This window comes from Schistocerca nitens, chromosome 1 (assembly GCF_023898315.1).
Source record: "Schistocerca nitens isolate TAMUIC-IGC-003100 chromosome 1, iqSchNite1.1, whole genome shotgun sequence".
NCBI classification, from domain to species: Eukaryota; Metazoa; Arthropoda; class Insecta; order Orthoptera; family Acrididae; genus Schistocerca; species Schistocerca nitens.
This window is the reverse complement of record NC_064614.1, coordinates 345,813,060-345,834,005: the sequence shown is the minus strand read 5'-3', so window position 1 is coordinate 345,834,005 and position 20,946 is coordinate 345,813,060. Positions and strand designations below refer to the sequence as shown.

Sequence of the window (20,946 nt, the reverse complement as noted above, 5' to 3'; positions counted from 1 at the left end):
CTCTGTCTCCTCCTCCCCCTCTAAATCCATCTCCTCCTTCCCTGTTCCATATCCCTCCCTCTCTTCTCTCCATCTATGCCTCTTCTTTCCTTTCTCTGTCCATCTGTTTCTCCCCCCTCTGTCCGTCTGTTCCTTTCCCCTCTGTCCGTCACTGCCTCCCCCTCTTCTTGTCAGTCTCCTCCAACCTCATCTCTCTATCCATCTCCTCCTCCCGCTCTCAGTGTCCATCTCCTCTTCTCGCCACTCTTTGTTTATCTGGTCCTTACCCCTGTCGCTGTCCATTTCCTCCTCCTCCTCCCACTGTCCATCTTTTCTTCCCTTTCTCTGTCCATCTCCTACTCTCCATCTTCTCCTCTTCCATTTTTGTCCATTTCCCCATCATCTTCTCTCTGTCAATAACTTCCTTCTCCCATATCGATTTCCAAATCCGTCTACCCCATACTCTCTCTCCCTGTCATCATTCCTACCCCAGTAGGGCGTTACTGATTCTCATCATCAGTTTTGCAGATAGTAATTAGTATTTGTACTAAGTTTGGTTGAAATCGATCCATGCGTTTAGCGGGGCTTTTTACCTGTGACACACGTGCCACATGGATTTCACATATATTTGACATATTTCATACATATTTGTAAACGCAGTTCAGCTATATCTGTAGTGAGTTTTGTAATGTCAGCAAAATGAACTGCGAATAGATTTAGTAGCAAATAAGTAATAAATTTAAACGTCATGAATGGTGTGGCAGTTTTTCGTCCATCTCAGTGTTTATAAAGTCATGCATCTTGAACTATTTGTCACACAATGCTATAATTTTGCGGTACATTCAATTGTAAACGTGAATGTTATCTGCAAAATGTGTCGCAACCACAGTTAGTAGTAATGAAGCAATAAATTAAAACGTAACTGATGCGCAGTTATACCGCATGAACAGCAAAAATGTAGTAAACAATAACCTTTTTTCTTTCTTCATTTTGTAGGGGTTCTCAGTGAGATAAAATTTCGTAAAGGTTCGAAATTATGTGTTAAGCTTGTTGCAAGTCGTTAACTGCTCTTTTTCTCAAATACTGGATGAATAAAATCTATGCATTCGCTCATCATGGGCTTCTTTTTAACCCCCACACACACTCCCTTGATACTTAGGTGCCTCTTAGCCCCATAGCGATTCTTTCCAGAGACTTAGTGATATGTATGCCAAGTTAAGTTCAAATCGAGGCAGTGGTTTAGGAGGAGATATGCAACATACAAAAATGCATAATTTTTACAATTAATGTAAGGATATGTCTGTTAACTATTATACAGGATGGCCGTAAACAGTGCGAAGAGCTTGTAAGGGTGTTGCAGGGTAGGTTGTCTGGAGAAGCTTTATTAAAAAAATTTCATCCATTGCGCCATTACCGAGATAATTAGCATTGAAATTAGCCAATCAGGCCATTACTCATGCAAATTCAAGTGGCTGGCCAGATTCAATTAGCATCAGTTGTTCTCATAGCAAAGATGACAATGCACGAGACTGCTCAGCCTTTGGCTTGGGTTCCATGCTTGCTACCACCCTATATCCAATTTTTGTATCGCTCTCTTGTTCAGTTCTAGGAAACCAAACGAAGAACTCGGTTGGTGACAACATCTTTAGCGAGCTACTTGAACATTTGCATACAGAAACCAGACTGGCTAACTTCAGTTCTAATGAACTCAGAAATGGTGCAATGTATCGAGTTTTTTTAACAATTGCTTCTCAGGACAACCTACCCTGCAACTTCCTTATAAGTTTTTCAGTCTGTTTCTTACCACCCTCTACATATAAAGCAGAGTGTATCTATGTATGTCCAGGCTCCCACCTCCCACCCCCAAAGCACTGTATTGATTTCAGTCAAGTTTATCACAGAAACAGCAGGTTTCACAAATATCAGCAGTGTGTTATTTATAACCTCCTAGCTCCAACAGGAGGAGCAGAGATAAAGGCAAAAACGTCACTTTTCCATCCCCCTGACACACAGGCTGCCTGCATGACAGATATGTTGTGTTGGAAAATTATCGTCCTTCCAAATTAACCTGCTTTTCACGGCAGCATACATGTTAGGGACAATTAACTGTTTTCCAGGCCCTTACAGGTAAGTTGAACTGCATGACAGATGTGTTCAGTAGTATTAGCCTACTTTATTGACCTACTTTGCATGGTGACCTGTATATCAGGGACAAACAAATTATTTTCAAGCCCCTGATGTGTAGTCTGCCTTGCATGACAGGCATGTTGTGGGTGTAGTAATGGCCTGTTTCATTGAACTGTACCGTAGTGGCTACACGTGGTGATGAGCTTGACTGGGGCAGATTGAGATGGTTAGAGGGAATGGACAAAGTGAGGGAGAGGGTGGTGGGCAGGTGGAAAAGGAAGAAGGGTAGATTGGGATGAAGAGGGAAAGATGTGGTCAGAGAGAGGGGGTGGAGGAAATGAGCAAATAGAGGAGTGAAGAAGAGGGATAGACAGTTTTGTTTCTAAGAATAGCAATTATATGAAACGCAAAAAGAATTTAACTTAATTGTTTGAGCAGCTCAGTCATAAGATTCTTCCCAGATCAATTTTCCATCAGTATGACCAAAAATTTGGGGCACTGTACCCTTTTACTGACTCCTGTTAATGTGTTACAGCAGTTACTGGTATGACTATTTGCAATAGAGAACTGGATATAGTGTGCTTCTCAAAATTTACATTTTCAGAGAACCATCATGGTCTAATAATCCTAAACAATGTAATGATTAATTTCCTCCCGAAAAAATGGACAGTACGTTGCGGAGCCAGTAATACAGCAAGGCCCGTAAAATGTGCTACATGTGCTGTATGGGGAAACTTCCTCTGAATTTCTAAAATCGTTCCATAGCGCCAAAATACCTCACGCAGTGGCAGAATGTGGTACTATTGAAAATTGTTTGTATTTCTGATAGAGATAATAATTCGGTTGTTAACTTCGTAATATTCGAGTGGAATATCTCCCTTTTACGTCCTTCATTTCAATACTCACGCTTAACCACGAACACAATATTATAATTCGCCAGCGGTCATCAAAGACATCCTACGTGGAAGGTACACACTTCAATCCAAGTCACACAAACGCAGTAATACAGAACATCCATTAACACCTTTCCCAAGATTTCTGTAGTGATGATCTTCAGCACTCTACTGTAACGGCACACATTTCTGTAGTGTCTCCAATACAGCACAAGAGCATCAAACTGAATTTTAACTGTCTTCCTACAAAAGAATGAGAGATGCTAGAAACATTTCCAGCGAAATTTGGAGTTGCAAGAGATTTTTTTACAATTTTGAGCACAGCTCATTTTCTCAATTTTACAGCTATGGTTACTGTACTATGTATTGCAGAATTCGCAGCTTCTGGTAAAACAGTTAGTGAAACAACTATCGGACACTGTATTATCATGCTCAGAATTAAAGAAAATGTTTACTTACTTCAGTCAGAAATTTGGAATCTAAGAAAAGATCAGAGTCGGTTCTAAGTAGAAAAACTACACACAATGCTGTGAAACGTTAAGAAACAAGTTTGATGCATCTTTATATCTTTGCTTCTAATGCTTGCTTACCTAAGAAACAGTGTCCATTCCAGACGTTTCCTGAAGATGTCCCAATGAGTTGAAGACTAGTCTGAAATTAACAAAAATCAGTAGAACAAAAACAGTGTTCTTGTTATTCAACCTTAAAAACAAAAGATTTGAAACAGAAAAACTGCACACGATGTACTCAACAATGTTGAGGTGTTAATAATAATAATAATAGTAATAATAATAACAATAATAATAATAATAATGGCATATGTTATGGCACGAGGATTCTAGTTGGATGTTCGATATGATGCGGCAGCTAAACTCAAAATAAAGAAGTGAATTGACTAAGATTATGATTTTCGATAACCTATTGAAGAGAAGAAATTAAAACTTTAAGGTTTCGCGATGACACTGTAATTCTGTCAGAGATTGCAAAAGTCTTCGAAGATCACCTGATCAGAATGGATAGTGTTTTGAAGATGGACAGCAACAAAAGTAAAACTATGGCAACTGAATGTAATCGCATTAAAACAGGCGATGTCAGGGAAATGAGGCACTAACAACAGTACATCAGTTCTCTTACTTGGGCAGCAAAATGAGGGGCGATGTACGAAGCAGAGAGGATACAAAATACAGATTGGCAAAAAAAAAAAAAAAAAAAAAAAAAACACGCTACTGAAAAAGAGAAGTTTCTTAATATCGAATATAAATTTAAATGTTTGGTAACCTTCCTGAAGGTATTTATTAGAGTGTAACCTTATGCGGAAGTGAAACGTGGAAGAAAAACAGTTCAACTTAAAAGAGAACAGGAGCTTTTGATATGTGGTACTACAGGCGAATGCTGAGGATTAGATGAGGATACCGGATAACTAATGAGGAGATATTGATTTCAAATTGGAGAAAAAAGAAAATGATGGCTCAACTTGACCAATAGTAGTATTCGCTGACAGGACACATCCTGAGGCACCAAGGAATCGTCAATTTGGCAATGGATGGAGCTGTAGGGAGTAAAAATTTTAGAGGAAGATCAAGACTTGACTGCAGGAAACACGTGCAACTGAGCAACATTCTTCGACTAGTGTGTTCATCGTGATGGAGATTTCGCTAAGGATAACACAAATATTGTCCTATATTTTACAATAACATGCTGTACTCAAACCCCAAAAGGGTGATGATATTTCCTTATTTTTTAATCAATGTTTCTCTCGGCTTCATGTTATCATTTTTACATTTTACCAACACGTTGTGCGCAGTGAGACAGTTCAGTGCCTGTAATATCAAATTCAATAATATATCGAGCTCCACAAAGCATTAGTATGAAACTGTACCATATACTGCTTGCAAGTTCTTCACTTAATAATACATTGGAATTGAGACAGAGGAATGAAATATTTACACTTACACTTAGTTTGGTGGAGGTGTTCTATTTATGAAGTATGTCACCTGCGATATTCAGAAGTTACTAGTTCTCGTATTCATTCATAGTACTGGTTTGAAGCAGCTATCTACAGTAGTCTATACTGTGCAATATTCTTCGTGTCTGCGTTAACTACTGCAACCTACGTCCATTTTAACCTGCTCTCTGTATCTGAGCCTTGGGCGCCTTCGATAATTTTTACCATTCACTTCTTCCTCCACTACCAAAACTGACGATTCTTTGAAGGCTCGGGGTGTGTCCTTTGAACTAATACATTCTCTTAGCTACCTGATTTTTCCCCCACTTTGATTCCGTTCGTTCATATTAGTCATTCTTCCTACCACATGATCTTCAGCACTCTACTGTAACGGCACACATTCAAAAGTTTCTGTTATCTTCTTGTATGAACTGCTTATCGTCCACATTTCTCTTCTGTACATGTCTCCACTGTCCGCCTACATAGCTCAGTGATCAGCATGGTTGACTAACATGTGGAATTGTTGAGTTCGAGTCCCCCCTCCTGGCAGGGATTGTTTTTGGTGGTAGGACTGGAATCGTGTGCTCTCGGCAACATGATGCCAACTGAGGATCTACTTGACCAAGTAGAAGCGGGTTCATGGTGCCAAAAGTGACAGCTGTCGGCAGAGCAGTGTGCTGATCCCATGTCCCTCCACACCGCATACAGTGATACCATTGGCAGAGGGTGACATGGCGGTCGGTCGGTGCCGACGTGCCCGTCAGGTCCTGTGAACGGGGTTTACGTTTATAAGCCTACACTGCAAACTAATAGAAGACTTACTAAGATTTAAATCACAAGCCTCCTTTATATACGAGGGCGGTTCAGAAAGTAACCTCCGATTGGTCACAGTGCGGGTTGTGGGGGGAGTAGCGACGCCATCTGTGCGTTCACGCACTCAACAGGTCAGTCGGCATCAAGCCGTGGTCGAGTGAACGTCGTACCTGCGCTAGTTTAGTTTTTGTGGCAGTTTGAAATGTGTGCTGCAATAGAAAACCCCGCCAAATGTGAAGTGCGTGCTGTCATAAGGTTTTTTACAGCCAAAGGATATTCTGCAGCAGCTATTCATCGTGAGCTTTGTGCCGTGTACGGACCAAGAGTTATGAGTGAAGGAGTTGTTCGTGAATGGGTACGTTTATTTAAAAGTGGACGAGAAAACGTTCATGATGAAGAGAGGAGTGGTAGACCATCATTGGTGACTGACGAACTCGTTCAGACAGTTGATGCAAAAGTTCGTGAAAATCGACGTTTCTCAATGTCGGAGTTGTCTACTGGTTTTCCACAGATTTCTAAGACTCTCTTGTACGAGATAGTGACAGCAAGATTGGGTTACCGTAAGTTCTGTGCACGATGGGTGCCCAAAATTCAATTCTTACCGACCACCACAAAACTCAAAGAATGGCCTCTGCATTAGACTTTCTGTCACGTTATGAGGACGAAGGAGAACCATTGTTAAACAGAATCGTGACCGGTGACGAAACCTGGATTAAGTACGTGAACCCTGAGACAAAAGAACAATCAAAGATGTGGGCACATTCAAATTCGCCTACCAAACCAAGAAAAGCCTCGCAAGATTTTTCTGCCAGAAAACTGATGGCAACGGTGTTTTGGGATGCCAAAGGGGTGTTGTTGGTTGAATTCATGGAACGTCGTACGACCATTAATCAAGACGTGTACTGTGAAACAATAAAAAAGTTACGATGGGCTATACAGAACAAACGCCGTGGTATGCTGACTTCCGGTATCGTTTTTTTGCACGATAACGCCCATCCTCACTCTGCTCGCAGAACAACGGCCCTTCTTGAGTCCTTCAAGTGGGACGTTATCAACCATCCACCTTACAGCCCAGACCTGGCGCCAGGTGATTATCACCTCTTCATGCATTTGAAGAAATGGCTCGGGTCACAGCGGTTTGATGACGACGAAGAGCTCAAAGATGCGGTCACAGGCTGGCTCCAGGCACAAGCGGGTGATTTTTATGCAGAAGGAATTTCAAAGCTTGTGAAGAGATACGATAAGTGCCTCAATCGCTATGGAGACTATGTAGAAAAATAGTGCAAAGATGTAGTTGTAAGATGTATATATTAAAATATTTTTATTTAACTTGGTGTATTTTTTTAAATCAACCGGAGGTTACTTTCTGAACGGCCCTCGTATATATATATATATATATATATATATATATATATATATATATATATATATATATATATATATATATATATATATATATATATATATGTGTGTGTGTGTGTGTGAGAGAGAGAGAGAGAGTTCTAAGCATATGTGTAATTTTGTGGAATTGATAAGCCAGTTTTTGGCTGTCACGAAATATGCAGCAGGGTGATTCCGTAACGAAGTTTCAAACTGTCAGGGATGATGGAGAACGATAAATATATCAATTTAAGGTAAAATACACTTTCCGGAAACGATTTGGTCGAAAGTTATAAGCGAAAATCGTTCTGATACTTCTGACAGTGGAATACATGTGCGGGTACATTGTTGTTAAGAATGTATGGTAGCCAACTTTTAGAGGTGTAGTATACACCGAAACAAAACAAAAAAGTTATAGTAAACATGGGCTATACACTGAGGTGACAAAGAGTCATGGGATACCTCTTAATATGTTGTCGGACCTCCTTTTGCGCGGCTTATTGCAGCAACTTGACGTGGTATGGACTCAACAAGTCATTCGAAATCCCCTGCAAAAATACTGAGCCATGCTGCATCTATATCTGTTCATAATCGTGAAAATGTTGCCGGTGCTGGATTTTGTTCAAAAATGGTTCAAATGGCTCTGAGCACTATGGGACTTAACACCTGAGGTCATCAGTCCCGTAGAACTTAGAACTACTTAAACCTAACTAACCTAAGGACATCACACACATGCATGCCCGAGGCAGGATTCGAACCTGCGACCGAAGCGCCTGGATTTTGTGCACGAACTGAACTCTAGATTACGTCCTATAATTGTAAGATGGGATTCACCAACCGGTAGCGAAAATTTGTTGCACATCGCTATTTGGGAGCATGAAGTCCATGAAAGGCTGCGAATGGTCTCCAAGTAGCCGAAAATTTGTATCAGAAAACGCAGTCCATTCCATGTAAATACAGTCCACACCATATAAGACGTGTATATTTCTATTGTCAATTGTCAAACCACAATTTATGAAAGATGTTTATATTTCATTAATAGAATTAAGTAGGAATAATTATTATTTGTCATGCTGGAAATAATTGTGGTAGCAGGGAATGTCTGCACCAAAGTATTGTTGGCAAGAGAGACCGCAGATTGATATAATTTTAAAAAGGGCGGGAGAGACAGCGTAAGGATACATTTTAAGAAAAGAGTGGGAAAGACGGCTCATTGATACATTTTGTAATGGTAGCAGGGATTGGCTGCACCAGAAAGCATTGTTGGCCGGAGAGACCGCACTTTAGTGTTCGTAGGAAGTCAGTAGTAAGCGAGATGTGAAGCGAGTTGGTACCAGGTCTGAAGCGAGAGGTTGAGAGGAGCAGTGTGCCTGCCGGCCACCAGCTATGATTTACAAGAGATTATAAACGGATGTACAGAGACATCAGCTAACTAATATCTCAAGAGGAACTAATATTATTGAATTATTTTCTTTGCGAAACTCAAGACTACTGAAGGTATGTTTGTGCAATGCTAGTTGTAAGATTATTGTAAAAAGTAAGTCCCATTTGAACGTTTGTAAAATCATTTCATTACCAACAGTAAATATTTGCAGCGTTTTCAGAATATAATTTTGCCGGCAATGTTGCATTACTGATTATAATCCATCCCAAAAACCATCAACGTAAAACTTTGCAAAAATTTTATTGTTGTCAAGACTAAAGTGTAACTATGAATTACGTAACTTCAGTCAAATTAATTAAAGAATAACGTCAGCTTTGCTATTAAAGAATAACGTCAGCTTTGGTAATAAATACAGCCACTTATTATGACAGCCCACCAGAAATTAAGAGTATAGTAAACCAGAGTAAGTATATTCATGTCGCAGTTCGATGTAGCAGTCATATGGCGATCCAGTAACAGTAAAAAAGGTAAGGAACAATTTTGGCTCATTGCAGATAACGACTGAGGGCCACCACGACGACACATTCTATGTTTCGTCGAAATGAGAAAATCACTTTTAATAAGCAGCAATTAAATTTGTATGTGAAGATTGAGAAAGAGAATAAATTTCAAAGGGAAGATTTCATTTGTTATTATTAAGCAAGAGATAGAAATCCTAAGGAAAGGTTTCATAGGTTATTGTAGAAGGGAAAGTTGCGTAGCAAAAATGTTGACAATTTGGGTCCATAGCTCGTGGGGTCTGCACCACATCTTACCATCCGCTCATACCAACTGAAATAGGGGTCCTCTGACCAAGCCACGGTTCTCCAGTCGTCCAGGGTCTAACCGATATGGTCACGATCCCAGAAGAAGCGCTGCAGGCGATGTAGAGCTCTTAGCAAAGGCACTCGTGTCGGTCGTCTGCTGCCGTAGCCCATTAACGCCAACTTTCGCCGCTCAGTCGTAATGGATACTTTCATCATACGTCCCACATTGATTTCTGCGGTTTTTTCACGCAGTGTTGCTGTCTGCTAGCAGTGACAACTCTACGCAAACGCTGCTGCTCTCGGTCGTTAAGTGAAACCGTCGGCCACTGCGTTGCCGCGCTGAGAGGTAATGCCTGAAATTAGATATTCTCTGCACAATCTTACTATTGATCTCGAAATATTGAATTCCCTAATAATTTCCGAAATGGAATGTCACATGAGACTAGTTTCAACTACCATTCCGCGTTCAAAGCCTCTTAAATGTCTTCGTGGGGCTATAATCACGTCGGAAATCTTTTCACATGAATCGCCTGAGTACAAATGACAACTCCGCCAATGCACCACCATTCTTACATAGCCTGTGTACGCGATACTACTGCCATCTGTGTATATGCATATCACTATCCAATGACTTGTCAAGTCAGTGTGAAATGCATACCTTAGGAGCTACAAGCACTTGTTCATCTTGGATACTGCGAAAAACAACCCTTCTACTGCAAGCTCGCTGGTTTCTAAATTTTTGGAGGAGGTACTACGGAAGAAAACAAAAACAGAGATCTGGTAAATATGGGCTCTGTGTGTTTTGCAGTAGCGAACATGTAGAACTGCTCATAGCTCTTACGGTATGCATTTTAGAGCACATGATTATTAGATTCTTTTCATGTTTTGGTCCATACTAAAACCTCCGAAAGTCCCCTATAATCACAGCAACAGCAGTAACAGTACATGAATTACACTGTCAGAGGTTTCAGAACGATTTTCGCTTGTAACTTTCGACCCGGTCGGTTTATCACCAAGGTCCCTTAACTCAAATTGATACATTTATCCTTCTCCATGATTCCTGAAAGTTTGTAGCATCATCAGGAAATCACCCCGTACATGGTACGCGTGATGATGAGTACTGAAAGAATAGGAAAAAGAGGTTAATTGGTGTTTTCGTAGATGTGTATATTACACTGAAATAGTGATTTTATCTCGCACGCTAATGAATAGTAATGGTCTGCCAGGTGCCAGAGTCGTGATAACTCCACAGTCACGTTTCGACAGGCACCTCCGCGTCGCCGCCTGGACGCAGACGCGCCGTCTCCAGCCAGCAGCCAGCAACGAGCAGCGCCTTTCCGACTATCGCCCGGAGATGACTCATCAGCCTCGAGCAGTCGTCTTTCCAACAATAATTGCCGGAGAACGGCACCAGGGACTACCTTGGGTGGGGGCCCGGTGGTAGCGGTAATTGCTTATATATACAAGGTCCTCGGAGGTGTGTCGTAGCACGCACAGTGAGCATCCGGCACATCAGATCGCCCGCCGCTGTCGGTAGAGAGGATAGCGACGATGTGCGACTACTTCTTAGAGCGGGCGCAAGTCAGCGTAGCCGCAGTCTCCGCCTAGGCGCCGCCGCTGAAAGCTTCTTTGGGTGAGTGCACCTGCCTGCCACTAAACACCTTCCTTATCACGCTCTGTTCGTACACAAGCAAATCTGTGACTAGGTTCAGTTCTTAATGGGATGAAATGGACAGATATGATGGTAATTTCTGGGGTAGCACGAGGGGATGTTACTCGGTCAGTTACAATACACAAGGTGCTCAGAAACAGTGTGAATAGCTTCTAAGCGAGTTTGCAAGGAAAGTTATGGTGAGAAAAAATTGTTAAGAAATAAAATTCGATACGTCGAGCTATTTCGCAGTTGACTTGGATTGAAATTAGTCAATCAAGCCGTACCGCGCACAAATTCAAGCGACCTGCTAGAGACGGTCTCGTCAAGCGTGTTCTTCGTTCGTTTTCCTGAAACCGAACGATAGAGAAATACAAAAATTTGACTTGGGGCGGTAGTAAGGATCGAAACCGAGCAAAAAGTTGAGCAGTCTCGTCGCTATCATCTAGGCTGTGAAAAAAAGCGACAGTAATTGTATCTGGCGGGCCGCTTGAAATTACGCGCGAAATGACCTGACCGGGTAAGTTCAATGCTAATTAACTCGGAAACGGCGCAACGTATCGAATTGTTTTCTTAACAGTTATTTCTCACCGCAACCTAACCCGCAACACCCTTACAAACTTCTGAGACTGATTCTGACCATCCTGTATACAGGGTGATTCGTATTAACGTTTAAAAACCTCTGTAGCGACGTAGATAAGGCTGAGACAAGTAATTTGATATGAGACACATGGTATCGGAAATATCGCAAAGTAGCCCAAAAATGGATGACGTATGTCCAATATATGACGTCACCAGATGACGTATCTTGCCGCCCGTGCCGCCTTGAGACTGCCGGTCTATTGCACCCACTCATTCCAACCCAAGTCAAGAATTCACGTTGGTGTGCTGTGGCTCTAGGCCCACGTGCGTGACGTTAGCGGGTGGGTCTCAGGGTTCGAGTTTTGCGTCTGGCAAGCAGTATTTTTTTCATTGCGTTAGACAGTTATGTGTTTACATTGAGGTAAGATTTATCTTTTTATTCAACGGTCTCATGGTCTCCACTGGTTTATTGCAATATACCTTATAACGAACACCTACCGTATTGCGTCAGAGGTAAATGAGTATGAGCTTCCGAACTGCGTCGTTTCCAGTATATGATCTAATGTTATCTTTACAAAATAATGTCTGTAAACAAAAAAAGAAGGACAAAGCGAAAGAAACTCAAAATAAGAACAGTTTCTACTTGGTTACAGCGAGGACAATACGTTAACAACGCATCACGTTTACAAAATATGTTAGAAATTTGCACCGTTTCCTCGAATGTAAGTATTGCATCCCTCAATCATCCCTTCACTCCCAAGCTCAACCATTGGAAGTGTGGTGAGGTACGTCATCTGATGACGTGATACGTTCGATATTTCTTATTCACTTTTGGGGTTTTTCCTGGCTTTTGTGACTCCATGTGTCTCATATAAAGTTATTTGTCTCAGCTACATCTACGTCACTTCGGGGTTTTTTCATCGTTAATAAGAGTCACCCAGTATAGATAACGTCGCAAGTCCCTTGAGGCCTTCTGCAGAAGATGCTGTCGTCTAAAGGATGGTGGTAACGCCGAAACACCCTAGCAGTTTGCAATAAGATCTGAGGGGTATCGGTAACTGGTGTAGGGACTGGCATTTCACCCTGACTACAAATAAATGCAGCAAGCATACTGCGCGTAAATAACCGAAGACATACATTACTGATCGGTTACGCTATTGGTGAAAAATCACTGGAAAGGGCATAAAACACCTGCGAGTAACCATCCGGAGCAACCTCAGGCGGAATGACGTCATAAAGATAATTGCAGAAGAAACAGATTCCAGGCCGAGATTCATCAGGAAAATTTAAGGAATTTTAATATTCCCACCAAGGAATTGGCTTACAGAACACTTGTTCGTCAGATTTTTGAGTATTGTTCATCAGCCTGGGACCCTCACCCCAAGTAGGACTAACACGAGGAATAGAGAAGGACCGAAGCGCTGCGCGTTTGGTCATGAGATCGTTTAGTCAGCGCAATACCATTATACAAGTCCACAACAAGCTCCAGTGGCAGTTGCTACGTCGTCGTGTATCACGGAGAGGGTTGGTGTTGAAATTCCGATAGTGTACACCCAAGAAGGGACGGGCAGCATACAATCTAAGGAAAAAAAATAAAGAAAAGACGCACCATGAAGGAATAATCCGAATGTGACGGAAATTGGTATATGTGATTTACGTTACGGAAAAACAAATGATTACGATTTCAGAAAAAATGGATGATTTATTCAAGAGACAGAGCTTCACGAATTGGGCAAGTCAACAACGCGTTGGTCCACCTCTGACCCTCATGCAAGCAATTATCCGGCTTCCCATTGACTGACAGAGTTGTTGTATCCCCTTCTGAGGGATATCGTGCCAAATTCAGTCCAATTGGCGCGTTAAATCGTCAAAATCCCTAGCTGGTTGGAGGGCTTTGCCCATAATGCTCCCAACTTTCTCCATTTGTAAGAAATCTGGTGTCCTTGTTGACCGGAGACAGGGTTTGGCAAGAACGAAGACAAGCAGTAGGAACTCTCGATGTTTGTGGGTGGGCATTATTTTGCTGAAATGTAAGCTCAGAATGGCTTCTATGAAGGACAACAAAACAGTGGTAGCATATCATCGATTTACGGCTGTGCTGTAAGGGTGCCGCTGTGGACAACCAAAGAGGTCCTGCTACGAAAGGAAATGGCACCCCAGACCATCATTCGCCTTGAACCTCACTGACTGGAGTAGAACTGTCTTCAGTGATAAGTCCCGCTTCGAACTGAGCTGCGATGAGCAGCGAAGATGTAGCTGGAGACGCCCGAGACAGAGGTAGGCTACCAACCTAACTGTTGCCCGCCATACCCCTGTCAAACAGGAGTCATGGAGTGGGGAGCCATTCCTTTTCATAGCAGGACCCCTTTGATTGTTGTCCACGGCGCTGTTACAGCACAGCGGTACGTCGACAGTGTTCTACACCTCGCCTTGTTGCCCTACATAGCAAGCCATCCTCGGCTTACATATCGACAAGATAATGCCCGCCCGCGCGTGGCGAGAGTTTCTACTGCTTGTCTTCCGCTTGCTAAACCCTACAATGGCCAATGAGATCGCCAGAACTCTCCCCATTTGATAAAGTTTGGAACAGTATGGACAGCGCCCTCCAGCCAGCTCAGAATTGAGACGATCTAACGCGCCAATGGGACAGATTTTGTCACGATATCCCTCATAAGGACATCTCTATCAATTAATGCCAATCCGACAACATGCCTATATAAAGTCCATAGGCGGACCAGTGCGTTGTTGACTTGTTCAGTTTGTGAAGCTCTTTCTCTTGATTAAATAATCCATTTTTTCTAAAACTGTAATAATTTGTTTGTCTATAGATGTACATCAGGTCTATGGATTTCCGTCAGGTGCTGGTAACCGCCTTGTGGTGCGTTGGTCTTTTTTTTGTCATAGAGTGTATTACTTCCGCCCTCATATTTCTCACGAAATGACCACGAACAGAAAATCAGAAGTTTATAGACAGTCTTTTTTCCTACGGCCCAATCCCCAATGGAATAAAGAGTGGGAAAAAATAAAACCAGGCCCACTTTCTGCTGCACACCGTGTGTTAAGTTAAATTCATCACATAGGCGTAAGAGGCGTAAGAAATGTGATGGAAATGTCTGATGAAACTAAAATATGAAAGCAAATTTATCGTTTCTTAGGCGTTGAAACATAATCACGATAGACTGAAGATAAAATTCATTAGGGAACATAAGTGTCAGATAAAGCTTGAGTAACAGGAATTCGTCTCCTGGAATGAATTATCATGTGCTTCAGTTAAATTTACCGAAGTTTTTCCTTTTCCTGATATTCATTTGTTCTGTGCCTTCCCATTTACTTGAGAAGAAGGATAAATAAACTGCAATTTTTGTAATCTGTAAAATATATCGTTGCATCACACTCGTCAGAGATAATGAATCATAAGGATAAGATGAAGCATCATTATGTAAGTAGAGATATATTTTCGACAAATGCTGCCTTGCCACTTACAATTATCCCACTTTTATCTGTTTAGTCACCAGAAATTTTTTTTCTTTTTATTTATACAGTGATCTCCAGCAATATAAACATTAATGTATAAACACCTGAAGATGGGCGCAATCCCGAAACCGGTCGTGTGAGAAATAAATAACTTTTATTGTGACTGGTAGCGGAAATTTTTCTACACCCTATAAAGAAACAATGTTCACGGTGCGTTAATAAAATGTAAACATCTGATGATGGGGTGAACGCGTGTTTTGAGGCGTAATTTGTTGACGTGACATGTCGGGAAGGGGGTGCCATTCATATCGCTTCGTTAATCTATAAATATTGACGTCACAGACACGATAGTTTTTACTCGATCACTAGGAGCGCCGCAGTCGTGTTACGTGACGAGGCGACTCACGAGCTTGTGTAATGTAAGTCTGTGAACCAGGCCCGCGGCTCACCAGAGGTTGCCCATGCTTGATTTAAAGGAACATGTTACCGTGCATGTTAAACAGAGCTAATGATTCCATTGCAAGCAACTCGCTTTACTTCGCAATCCCAGCATTAAAAATATTCGATGGACAGTCGGAATGAGATGGATCAGAATGAGAATATTTTGTAGCTGGGACAGCTGTTAGCAGTTTCGTTGGTTTTCGAGATGCTCTGTTCAAATATAAAATCTTAATTATTATTGTGATTCTGTGTACAACTGAGAAGTAGAAGGCAACAACGTAACAACTTGTAGTAAACGGTAAGTGGCAACATGATCTGAATTTATCATTTGCGTACACCTTTTTAAGGGATTGCAGGGATTTAGAGCAACCAGTCTAAAACTTTGAGGCAGTTATTAGAACACTAATGTGAATGGGCCCATGCAATTATTACCATGCACGTACTGGAGTAGTCAAGATCTGTATACTTCACATTAGCAACTTGTATAAATGCATGTGCAACACATATTTTCAGGCATGACTTTTCTGAGAGACTTGGACATTCAGTGACGAAGTCACTACACAAGTAATGGAAAAATATAGTGTTGGTAACTGCAGATCAGCACATAGTGTGTTCCAATATTTCGAAAAGGCAATGTAAACAGAGACGTTTCATACTTCTGTGCCTTCGACTTACTCATTCGTCATTCAGTTTTAAGAAGAATGTTTCAGTTGACCAGATAATAAATTGCTGTTTGACAAGATAGTGTATTGTGTCGTTTAAGAACTGCGTTGTTGGATATTTACCGTGGTTTAACAAAGGCTTATTATCATCCAGCCTAGAGTACTAGAACATATGGTGTTCCTCGGGATACCGTACTAGGTCGCTGCCTTTCTTGCCATACATTACTTCAGCTGCAGAAGGTTACTTTATAGTTGATTTGTTTGCCTGTTATGATACAATCATGATCGTTACACATCAGTCTAGGAACTGAATATTATAACATACGACGTTCTGGAAAGAAAGAAATCTAGGTTCACAGCTTATATCCGAGCATTTAAAATGCAATAAAACATAGTACATCCAGTTTCTTTCATGGAAAGTTTTTCACGCTCATTTTCAACTCTCCTGGAAGGGTAGCATCATTAGTGAAACACAAGATACCGATTTTCAGGAACTGAAGGCGCTTGGTAAGATCTCCCGTAGAAGTTGAATGGAACGAGCTGTACAGTTAGAAATGTGCAGCCATTATCAGTGATACATTGAAACTTGTTTCCTTTGCATTCTTTCATTCCCTGACGTTACGTGGGATGTAATTTGGGAGCAACTTAGTTCAGTCTGAAAAAATATTTTTGCAGAATCTCAATGGGGTTACACGTACGACAAAAATATCGTGTTATGAGCCCTAGTACTGTACTGAAAATTGATTACTTTGGAAATTCTTTTACCTTGATGTCATGTGGGATGACACTTTACGGACATGCAAGTCATGCAGCGAGAAGACGTTTAGTGTAAAAGTGAGTCATTCGGACTACATATGGTGTTCATCCAGGAAGCTCATAAGGTGGAGGTTCTTATACTGACTTCGCAGTATACGCCTGGATTCATAAATTTGTAATTGAGGACATTAAATCATTCAACGAATAATCGTTCAACGAATATAAGAATGATCTTTATGCAGTGAGGACGTCTTTCAGTACTGTTCAGAAAGAGAGCAGTGTTTACAAATTACTTTTTGTAATAGGGCATCCAGGAACCAGTCAGTGACAAATCTTGCAAAGAAGTTATTTCGTAAAGTAGTAAGCTAGTGCTACACTGTATATTAACTCCTCAACACCAACTATCCACTATACAGACACGTTTGGATTAATGTTTTTCACGGCCGGCCGCGGTGATCTCGCGGTTCTAGGCGCGCAGTCCGGAACCGTGCGACTGCTACGGTCGCAGGTTCGAATCCTGCCTCGGGCATGGATGTGTGTGATGTCCTTAGGTTAGTTAGGTTTAAGTAGTTCTAAGTTCTAGGGGACTGATGACCACAGCAGTTGAGTCCCATAGTGCTCAGAGCCATTTGAACCAATGTTTTTCATTGTTTTCTCCAATTACTCCCAGAGAATCCTGGAATGTGTCCTATTTATAGGCCATTGACAACTATTTCCTCTTCCTTTACCCACCTCAGAAATTTGTAAACTGAACTAAATTCTAAGAGATATATTTATTATTATTGTTTATGTAGTTATTGTCATTAAAGAACTTTGTAGCGTAACTTTTTATTTTTAAATTTTTTTCTTTATAGAAGTCTAGATATGTTGGAAACATATTTTAGACCTTGTGTCATTGAGACAGAGGGAAAAATTGAATAAAAGTAAGTAATTATATAAGCTCTTAAGTCACAAATTGTTAATCTAGTAAAATAACTTTGCAACCCAGTTGTTACATGTCAGAGAGGACTACTTCATTCACAAATATTCTCTGGCCGTTACAGATTCAACTTACTACATCATCCAAAGGTTACATTACCGATTGGTAAGAGACAACACATTGTGGGATGTTGATCTTGGTTGGATGTGTGTAGCAGAAGTTTTAAAGTTCCAAAAAACGTTTTGCTGCCTTTGGAGACTTTTGTTAAAATAATCTAGGCATACAAATGTTCCACAAGCATTTTTAGAGACGTAGAAATGAGAGTGCCAAAGTCAGGACAGGTTTTAGCAAGTAGAGTGGTGACCAACGATACTGTGGCCTTAAGCTTATATCATTAACAACGCATACCACCATGAACCTAAACTCTCCCAAAATACAAGTCTTGTAACGACTTGTTTATGATGGGCAATAACAAAGACGGGATCACGTGACACTTTTGGCTGAGAGCTCCTGAGTGGCCGGTCGCCAAACCGCTGAGAATTTCTTCGTTCACGTATTGTGCTACTGCACCTGTCTGTCGTTTTGTAAAAATGCTGTGATTTACTGTATTTGTAGTTGACTGAGCTCAGATGGCAAGCAAGTACTAAGCAAACAAGAGAAGGCTGATTGGTGGAAGAAGTATGCAGAAAGGCTACTGAAGGGAAACGAATGTGAAGAGAATATTACAGAAAAGGGAGACGAAGTTGCTGAAGATGAGCAGGGATATACAATACCGCGAGACTTCGACAGAGCACTGGAAGAACTAACTCGAAACAAGGCCCTTGGAATAGACAACGCTTCCTCAGACTCATACAAACCTTGGGAATGCCATACATGACGAAACTACTACATCTAGTATACGAAATACAACCTCAGACTTCAAGAAGAATGTAGTAGTTCCAGTTCCAAAGAATGTATATCTGACAGATGTCAGTACTACCGAACTATCATTTCCATAAGTCATTGTTACAAAATATTGACACGAATTATTTACAGAAGAATGGAAAAGCTGGTAGAAAGCGACATCACGGACGATCAGTTTGGATTCTACGGAAATGTTGGAACACGCCAGACAATAGTGACTATATGACACTTCTTAGAAGATACTCGAGAAAGGCAAATCTAGTTCTTATAGCATTTATAGATCGAGAGAAAGTTTGTGACGATGTTGACTGGGCTACACTCTTTGGATAAGGAAGCAGTGGTTGAGAAGGGAATGAGACAAAGTTGTAGCATATTCAATCTCTACATTGACTAAGCAGGAAACGAAACCAAGGAGAAACTGGGAAAGGGAATTAAAGTTCACAAACAGGAAATATAAACTTTGAGGTTATGATTCTGTTAGACACGGCAAAAGGATTAGATGAACATTTGAAAGAAGTGGACAGTCTTGAAGAGGGCTTATCACACTAACTTTTTCAGGTGATGCTGAAGAAAACGACTTAAGAAATGTGACACAAAAAGCAGTGGATGAGTTTTATTGTTTGGGCATCAAAATAATTGGCGATGGCTGGTGTAAAGAGCCTATGAAATACAGACAGTCGATAGAAAATAAATCTGAACAAGAGAAATTTATTAACATCGAATATAAATTTAAATGTTAGGAATTTTTCTTTGAATGTACCAGGTGGTTATAATTAAAGTGCAGATAGTCGCAGAGGTACAGTGTTGGCAGTAATTATCGTGTGGTAGCTAAACTTGATACATATTCTAATGGGTTAATGAGGAACTGGTTTACACTGAACGTTTCCACGTGTAATGTTTCAGGAACGGGATGTGGGCAGAAAAAATCAAACAAATGCGAAAGGCATAATGTTAATTTTATTATTAAACGCCACTTACATAATTTGTTCAATATAAGTATTGCAGACCTCGACGAGATGCTGTACAGCGCCACATTTGTATCTGGTGGCCAAAATTGTAACTAAATTTTTTCCAGCATAAACCAGTTCTCACATTAACGCATTAGCATATCTACCAACTTTTGCTGCAGCACGATAATTACAGCCCACTTGGACTTCTGTGAGTGGCTGCACTTTAATTATAACAACCCGGTATTTGCCTGGTGTATAGCCTTGTATGAATTCGAAACTTGGTCGATAAGCAGTTCAGAGTCCTTGATACGCGACGTCTTCACATAAAAAATGGTTCAAATGGCTCTGAGCACTATGGGACTTAACATCTGAGGTCATCAGTCCCCTAGAACTTAAAACTAATTAAACGTAACAAACCTAAGTCAACGGCCTTGCCGCAGTGGATACGCCGGTTCCCGTGAGATCACCGAAGTTAGGCGCTGTCGGGCGTGGTCGGCACTTGCATGGGTGTCCATACTGGCCGCCATGCGCTGTTGCCATATTTCGGGGTGCACTCAGCCTCGTGATGCCAACTGAGGAGCTACTCGACCGAATAGTAGCACCTTCGGTCAAGGATACCATCATAACCACTGGGAGAGCGGTGTGCTGACTCCACGCCCCTCCTATCCGCATTGTCCTTTGAGGATGACACGGCGGTTGGATGGTCCCCATGGGTCACTTGTGGCCTTTAGACGGCGTGGTTTTTAACCAACCTAATGACATCACACACATCCATGCCCGAGGCAGGGTTAGAACCTGCGATCGTAGCAGTCGCGCAGTTCCAGACTGAAGCACCTAGAACCGCTCGGCCACAACGGTCTTCACATAAACCAGGTGAATATGCAACCCCGCTAACGTCCACTCCGACGAACGAGTCACCTTGAGAAACTGTGGAGAGGTTTGAAATCTAACCGAGCTTGTCAGAAACCGCATGTCTGTGCCTCAGTTCCCCTTGCGGACCTTTACTTGTTGCTTTCGAATCGGATTCCAGCGGGCAAAGCGCTCATTGTAGTAGTGTCCTTTAGTGACCTAGATCACACAGTGTTCCACTTTATCATGGGCACTGTGATGCGCCATAACCCTGAAAACAACACCGAACCCTGAATATTGTAACTACATCTTATCTCATGCCCTTGAGCCTGTTTCATGTACAGTGAAGGACGGTGAAACGTCCTAATTTTTAGATGAGATTGTAACTGTCACAATTCTAGCAGGAAGTCAACGCGATAACCGACATATGTG

At 41.4% G+C, this 20,946-nt stretch overlaps 1 protein-coding gene across 1 annotated transcript in view; it reads left to right on the top strand.

The window, feature by feature from the left end:
• The first annotated feature begins 10,829 nt into the window (after positions 1-10,829).
• Positions 10,830-20,946, top strand: part of LOC126235663 (uncharacterized) — a 156,312-nt gene continuing 146,195 nt past the window's right edge. Inside the window, exon 1 of the mRNA XM_049944388.1 lies at positions 10,830-10,960. The gene's annotated coding sequence lies outside the window, so the exon portion shown is untranslated. The remainder of the gene's footprint in view (positions 10,961-20,946) is intronic.